This window comes from Triticum dicoccoides, chromosome 2A (genome assembly GCF_002162155.2).
Source record: "Triticum dicoccoides isolate Atlit2015 ecotype Zavitan chromosome 2A, WEW_v2.0, whole genome shotgun sequence".
NCBI lineage: Eukaryota > Viridiplantae > Streptophyta > Magnoliopsida > Poales > Poaceae > Triticum > Triticum dicoccoides.
The window spans coordinates 682,337,112-682,344,947 of NC_041382.1; positions in this window are offsets into that span (position 1 = coordinate 682,337,112).

Sequence of the window (7,836 nt, forward strand, 5' to 3'; positions counted from 1 at the left end):
CAAAAATTGACATGTTTATAGGAGACATTTTCATCATAACTAGTGCAATCATCATTAGTACTATGGATATTCAAGGAGTTCATACTAACAACATTGCAATCATGCTCATCATCCAAAGATTTAGTGCCAAACATTTTAATGCATTCTTCTTCTAACACTTTGGCACAATTTTCCTTTCCATCATACTCACGAAAGATATTAAGAAGATGAAGCGTATGAGACAAACTCAATTCCATATTTTTTGTAGTTTTCTTTCATAAACTAAACTAGTGCTAAAACAAGAAACAAAAAGATTCGATTGCAAGATCTAAAGATATACCTTCAAGCTCTAACCACCCCGGCAATGGCGCCAGAAAAGAGCTTGATGTCTACTACACAACCTTCTTCTTGTAGACATTGTTGGGCCTCCAAGTGCAGATGTTTGTAGGACAGTAGCAAATTTCTCTCAAGTAGATGACCTAAGGTTTATCAATCCGTAGGAGGCGTAGGATGAAGATGGTCTCTCTCAAACAACCCTGCAACCAAATAACAGAGAGTCTCTTGTGTCCCCAACACACCCAATACAATGGTAAATTGTATAGGTGCACTAGTTCGGTGAAGAGATGGTGATACAAGTGGTACATGGATGGCAGATAAAGGTTTTTGTAATCTGAAAATATAAAAACAGCAAGGTAACTAATGATAAAAGTGAGCATAAACGGTATTGCAATGCGTTGAAACAAGGCCTAGGGTTCATACTTTCACTAGTGCAAGTTCCCTCAAGAATAATAACATAATTGGATCATATAACTATCCCTAAACATGCAAGAAAGAATCACTCCAAAGTCACTAATAGCGGTGAACAAACGAAGAGATTATGGTAGGGTACGAAACCACCCCAAAGTTATTCATTCGGATCTATCTATTCAAGAGTTCGTACTAGAATAACACCTTAAGACACAAATCAACCAAAACCCTAATGTCACCTAGATACTCCAATGTCACCTCAAGTATCAGTGGGTATGATTAGACGATATGCATCACACAATCTTAGATTCATCTATTCAACCAACACAAAGAACTTCAAAGAGTGCCCCAAAGTTTCTACCGGAGAGTCAAGACGAAAACATGTGCCAACCTGATACATCTCCAATGTATCTACTTTTCCAAACACTTTTGCCCTTGTTTTGGACTCTAACTTGCATGATTTGAATGGAACTAACCCGGACTGACGCTGTTTTCAGTAGAATTACCATGGTGTTATTTATGTGCAGGAGCAAACGTTCTCGGAATGACCTGAAACTTCACGGAGCCACTTTTCAGAAAATAAGAGAAATACCTGCAAAAGATGAAGGCCAGGGGGCCCACCACCTCTCCACGAGGGTGGGGGCGCGCTTGCCCCCCTAGGGCGCACCCCCTACCTTGTGGGCCCCCTGTTGCCTCTTCGACTCCAACTCCACCTCCATATATTGAGTTTCAGGGAGAAAAAAAATCAGAGAGAAGAATTCATCACGTTTTACGATACGGAGCCGCTGCCAAGCCCTAAAACCTCTCGGGAGGGCTGATCTGGAGTTCGTTCGGGGCGGGAATCCGTCGCCATCGTCATCATCAACCATCCTCCATCACCAATTTCATGATGCTCACCGCCGTGCGTGAGTAATTCCATCGTAGGCTTGCTGGACGGTGATGGGTTGGGTGGGATCTATCATGTAATCGAGTTAGTTTTGTTAGGGTTTGATCCCTAGTATCCACTATGTTCTGAGATTGATGTTGCTAGGACTTTGCTATGCTTAATGCTTGTCACTAGGGCCCGAGTGCCATGATTTCAGATCTGAACCTATTATGTTTTCATCAATATATGAGTGTTCTTGATCCTATCTTGCAAGTCTATAGTCACCTATTATGTGTTATGATCCGTTAACCCCGAAGTGACAATAATCGGAATACTTACCAGTGATGACCGTAGTTTGAGGAGTTCATGTATTCACTATGTGTTAATGCTTTGTTCCGGTACTCTATTAAAAGGAGGCCTTAATATCCCTTAGTTTCCATAAGGACCCCGCTGCCACGGGAGGGTAGGACAAAAGATGTCATGCAAGTTCTTTTCCATAAGCACGTATGACTATATTCGGAATACATGCCTACATTACATTGACGAACTGGAGCTAGTTCTGTGTCACCCTAGGTTATGACTGTTACATGATGAACCACATCCGGCATAATTCTCCATCACTGACCCATTTCCTACGAGCTTTCCACATATTGTTCTCCGCTTATTTACTTTCTCGTTGCTATTGCTATCATCACTACAAAACACCAAAAACATTGCTTTTACTACCATTACCTTTTGTTACTGTTACTACTACTATCATATTATTTTTCTACTAAATACTTTGCTGCAGATATTAAGTTTTCAGGTGTGGTTGAATTGACAACTCAGCTGCTAATACTTGAGAGTATTCTTTGGTTCCCCTTGTGTCGAATCAACAAATTTGAGTTGAATACTTTACCCTTGAAAACTGTTGCGATCCCCTATACTTGTGGGTTATCAAGACTATTTTCTGGCGCCGTTGTCGGGGAGCATAGCTCTATTCTTTGAGTCACTTGGGATATATATCTGCTTATCATTATGAAGAACTTGAGAGATCCAGAAACCAAGATCTATCCCTGAACTACAAGGGGAGGTAAGGAACTTCCATCTAGCTCTGCACTTGATTCACCTTCTGTAATGAGCAAGTTTGCGACACCTACACTTGCTTCTGCTATTCGTTCTGATATGTCGCATGTTATTGATGATGCCACTTCTGCTATGCATGATACTTATGATGAAACTACCTCTATGCCAGATACTACTATGCCACTTAGTGATTTTCTTGATAAACAACTTGCTAGGGCTAGAGAAATTGAAAATATTGAATCTGATGATACTGATGAAAGTGATGATGAAGAATCACTTATTATTCCTAAGGGTTATGTTTTTGATCAAGAAGCTTCTTTAGCTATTTTAGCTTGCGAAAATAAAAATGAACTCAAAAGATTATTAGCTAAATGGAGTAAGCAATCTCTAAATGCTAGAATGAAACCTGGCCCTGTTTTTGCTACTTCACCTATCTTTGTTACTGATAAGGATTATGAATTCTCTGTTGATCCTCATATAATTACTTTGGTTGAATCTGATCCTTTTCATGCTTATGAATCTGAAACTGTTGTGGCACATCTTACTAAATTAAATGATATAGCTACCCTGTTCACTAATGATGAGAGAACTCGTTACTTTTACATCCTTAAAATATTTCCGTTCTCATTAAAAGGTGATGCTAAGATATGGTTTAATTCTCTTGATCCTGGTTGTGTGTGTAGTCCCCAGGATATGTTTATTACTTCTCTGCTAAATATTTCCCTGCTCATAAGAAAGAAGCTGCTTTAAGGGATATATATAATTTTGTGCAAATTGAAGAAGAGAGTCTCCCACAAGCTTGGGGGAGGCTTCTCCAATTACTTAATGCTTTGCCTGATCATCCTCTTAATAAAAATGAAATACTTGATATCTTTTATAATGGACTAACCGATACCTCCAGAGATTACCTGGATAGTTGTGCTGGTTCTGTTTTCAGGGAAAGAACACCGAATGAAGATGAAATTCTATTGAATAATATGTTGACAAATGAAAATAATTGGACACATCCGGAGCCAATTCCTAAGCCTATTCCTAAACCTACTCCGAAGAAGAGGGGTATTCTATTTCTCAGTACTGAAGATATGCAAGAGGCAAAGAAATCTATGAAAGAAAAAGGTATTAAAGCTGAAGATGTAAAGAATTTACCTCCTATTGAAGAAATACACGGTCTTAATTTACCGCCTGTTGAAGAAACATATAATCTTAATCCATTACCTATTGAAGAAACTCATGGTCTTGATAACCCGACACAGGTAGTAAAGGTAAATTCTCTCTATGGATATGATAAAGCTGAAATCCCATTTACTAAGTTTGCTAGCCCATGCTTAGATGAGTTTGATAAATTTATGGCTAAGCAAGAAGACTTTAATGCTTATTTTGGTAGACAATTGAAATACAATTCAAAAATTCTTTAACACTTGGTGATTATATGGCTAATGTTAAAGGTGAACTTAAACTTATTAGTAAACATGCTTATATGGTTACCACTCAAGTAGAACAAGTACTTAAAGCTCAAAATGATTTGCTCAATGAATCGAATAGTAAAGATAATGATAATGTTGTTAGAGTTATGACTAGAGGTGGTAACATGACTTAGGAACCTTTGTTTCCTGAAGGCCACCCTAAGAGAATTGAGCAAGATTCTTAGAGAAATAATATAGATTCACCTAGTTCTTCTAAAAAGAAGAAAAAGAAAAATGATAGGACTTTGCATGCTTCTAGTGATCCTATTGTCGAAACACCTGAGAATCCAAATGATATTTCTATTTCTGATGCTGAAACACGATCTGGTAATGAACCTAAAACTAGTGGTAATGTTAATGATAATGTTCATAGTGATGCTCAACCTAGTAATGACAATGACATGGAAATTGAACCTGCTGTTGATCTTGACAACCCACAATCAAAGAATCAATGTTATGACAAGAAAGACTTTGTTGCTAAGAAACATGGTAAAGAAAGAGAGCCTAGGGTTCAGAAACCCATGCCTTTTCCTCCCAAACCATCAAAGAAAAAGGATGATGAGGATTTTGAGCGCTTTGCTGAAATGATTAGACCTACCTTTCTGCGTATGCGATTAACTGATATGCTCAAAACCAATCCTTATGCTAAGTACATGAAAGATATAATTACAAATAAAAGAAAGATACCAGAAGCTGAAATTTCCATGATGCTTGCTAATTATACTTTTATGGGTGGAATACCAAAGAAACTTGGAGATACAGGAGTACCCACTATACCATGCTCCATTAAAAGAAACTATGTTAAAACTGCTTTATGTGATCTTGGAGCCGGTGTTAGTGTTATGCCTCTCTCTTTATATCGTAGACTTGATTTGAATAAGTTGACACCTACTGAAATATCTTTGCAAATGGCTGATAAATCAACTCCATCTGTGCTTTGCAGATGATCTTTTTTTTCAGCGGTGGTGATCTGAATTCTATCCAAGAGCTTACTAGTATCATGACTCATTTTAACAGAGTGTCTGGGTTTTCAGTTAATGCCAAAAAAGTAAGATCTTCTTCAGTGGTATTTCCTTTTCTTTCTATACCTGTCGGTATTTGTGAGGATGTGTCTGTTGTAGTTGTAAACGTTACTATTTTAATGGACTTTGTTATTCTTGATATTCCCGAGGACGATAGTATGTCTATTATTCTTGGAAGACCCTTTTTGAATACTGCAGGGGCTGTTATTGATTGCACTAAAGGCAATGTCACTTTTCATGTTAATGGTAATGAGCATACGGTACACTTTCCGAGGAAACAACCTTAAGTTTATAGTATCAACTCTATTGGAAAAATTCCATCGATTTTATTTGGAGATTTTGAATTTCCTCTTCCTACTATCAAGAAGAATTATGATATTCTTATTATTGGGGATGTGCATATCCCCCACTACAAAAAATACACTTCCGTGATGATACGTGTTTGTCACGGTAGGTCGCTTTTTTTGTCATGCATGTACATCCATGACAAATTTATGACAGAGTCAAGATAGTCATACCTGTCCTGTCGTAGAAGTGTTCCATGACATTACCAAAATTATCATCACGGAAGTGTCCACTTCCATGACAATAAATCGAGCGTCACAGAAGTGCTTTCGTCAAGGGTGACCGACACGTGGCATCCACCGTAACGGAACGCCGTTAAGCTATCGGGTCGGGTTTTGGATCCGATAACCCGTTATCAGCCATGACCAATGGGGATTTTCCACGTGTAAAATCATCATTGGCTAGAGGAAACACGTGTCGGCTCATCGTTGGGACAAATGTCATCCACTCACTGGACAGAAGGCGCCTATGGTACGTCAACACGTGGCACGACCCAACAGTGGCCCATTCCTGTGAAAAGGCCGGCCCATTTGACTTGGTCAAAAGCTGGCGGGCCGGCCCATGGAAAGCCTGTTAACGGCTTGTTCGCATATAGCCCATTTATAGCCCGCTAACCCAAGGCCCGTTACGCCCTATCCGAATTAGGCCCAGTAGCGTCATCTGGGCCGTCCAATATGATTCCAGCCCATTTTCACTTCTGGCCCATGTATAGCCCATGACGTCTTTCGGCCCATATGAGGCCCTTTGTAACTCTTGGCCCATTAGCGGCCCGTGCTGAAACTGGCCCGTAATGAATAGTGTATCACTTTACACCCATTAACGGCCCATGGTGAAACTGACCTGTAATGAACAGTGTATCACTTTATACCCATTAATGGCCCGTTATTCCGTTGGGCCGTCTCCAGCCCATGTTATCTTTCGGCCTTCTCAGGGCCCATTTATTCTTGGGCTAATTTCCAGCATTCGTTTACTTACGGCCCATTACTGTCATTTTCTGCTTGTGGGCCAAATTCAGCCCGTGGTTACAGTCGGCCCGTTTGTGGTCCGTTAATACGTTGGGCCGTTTTCATAGCATCATCAAATACGGCCTATTAACGATGGCCCGCTATGGTCGGCCCATGAACGGACAATTCCAACTCTAGCCTGTTTACGGCCAGAATGCGGTTTGTTTGGCCCATGTTTGGCCAATCGATCATACGGCCCGTATAAGGCACATTGATGATACGACCCGTACAAGGCCCATTGTTTCTACGGCCCATAGAAGGCCCACTGTTTCTATGGCCCGTAGAAGGCCCACTGTTTCTACGACCCGTAGAAGGCCCACTGTTTCTACGGGCCGTAGGAGGCCCAGTGTCACTACAGTAAATATTAGCCCATGGTTATTGTGGCCTAGTTTTAAAAAATAGGTTATTACAGCCACTAGCAAACCGCAGAAAAAGAACTGCATTGACTACAAGCAAACAAATAAACAAGACAACAAGGAAATAAATAAGCAAGCAACTTACACTAGGCTATCACGGCTATTACACATATTACATCCACTGGGCATCAAAGTTCGCCACCAGTGCAAATATAGGGAACACAACAGCACATAAACGCCGCAGCAAAATAAGTCCAGAACTGAAACCACTTCAGAAGAGCTCAATAAACAATATCCTGGGTACCCATAATGCTGGCAAGATGCTTAGCAAGCTTATTAAGTTCCTCTTGTTTGGTGCTTAAGTCCTCCAGCGCTTGCTGTTGCACCAGAAAGTATGCATCTGAATTCTGCAGGGAACTCCTCAGTCCTTTAACTTCCTGTTGCATAACATCTGATCGATGTCTTTCAACTTGAAGTTGAGACTCAAGAAGCTGAACTGATTCAGGCAATGAGTTCGAAGAGCTGGTGCCAGCAGTGGTAGCCAGTAACTCGAACACTACATCAAGACATGACTTTGGGGTTGTCTCAGTGTCTTCAATATAGTTTTTATCAGCTTTCTTGGAGACCAATAGGGATGTCTCACTATCTTGAACCTTATCTGCATTACTTCCTTTACCATTGCATAACAGGGTACTCTTCTCCAATATTTTATCCGCGTTCTAAAAGAGAAACAAACAAACACATCTCAGGTTTACAATGTAGTATACGAAACTCATTTTGGTAAACCAGTTTAGTAGTAAGGTGGACAGGATAACAGCATGAAACAAACATATATCTATGTAGTATGGTCACTGTATGGTCTATATCATTCTAGTTTATGTTGCCAAATCAAGATAGATACAGTTCGAATCATATCTATTTAAGACAAAGCAGCATAGACATAATATAAGTGTGGGAAACTACATAGCAATAACAACACTTGTAATGTGC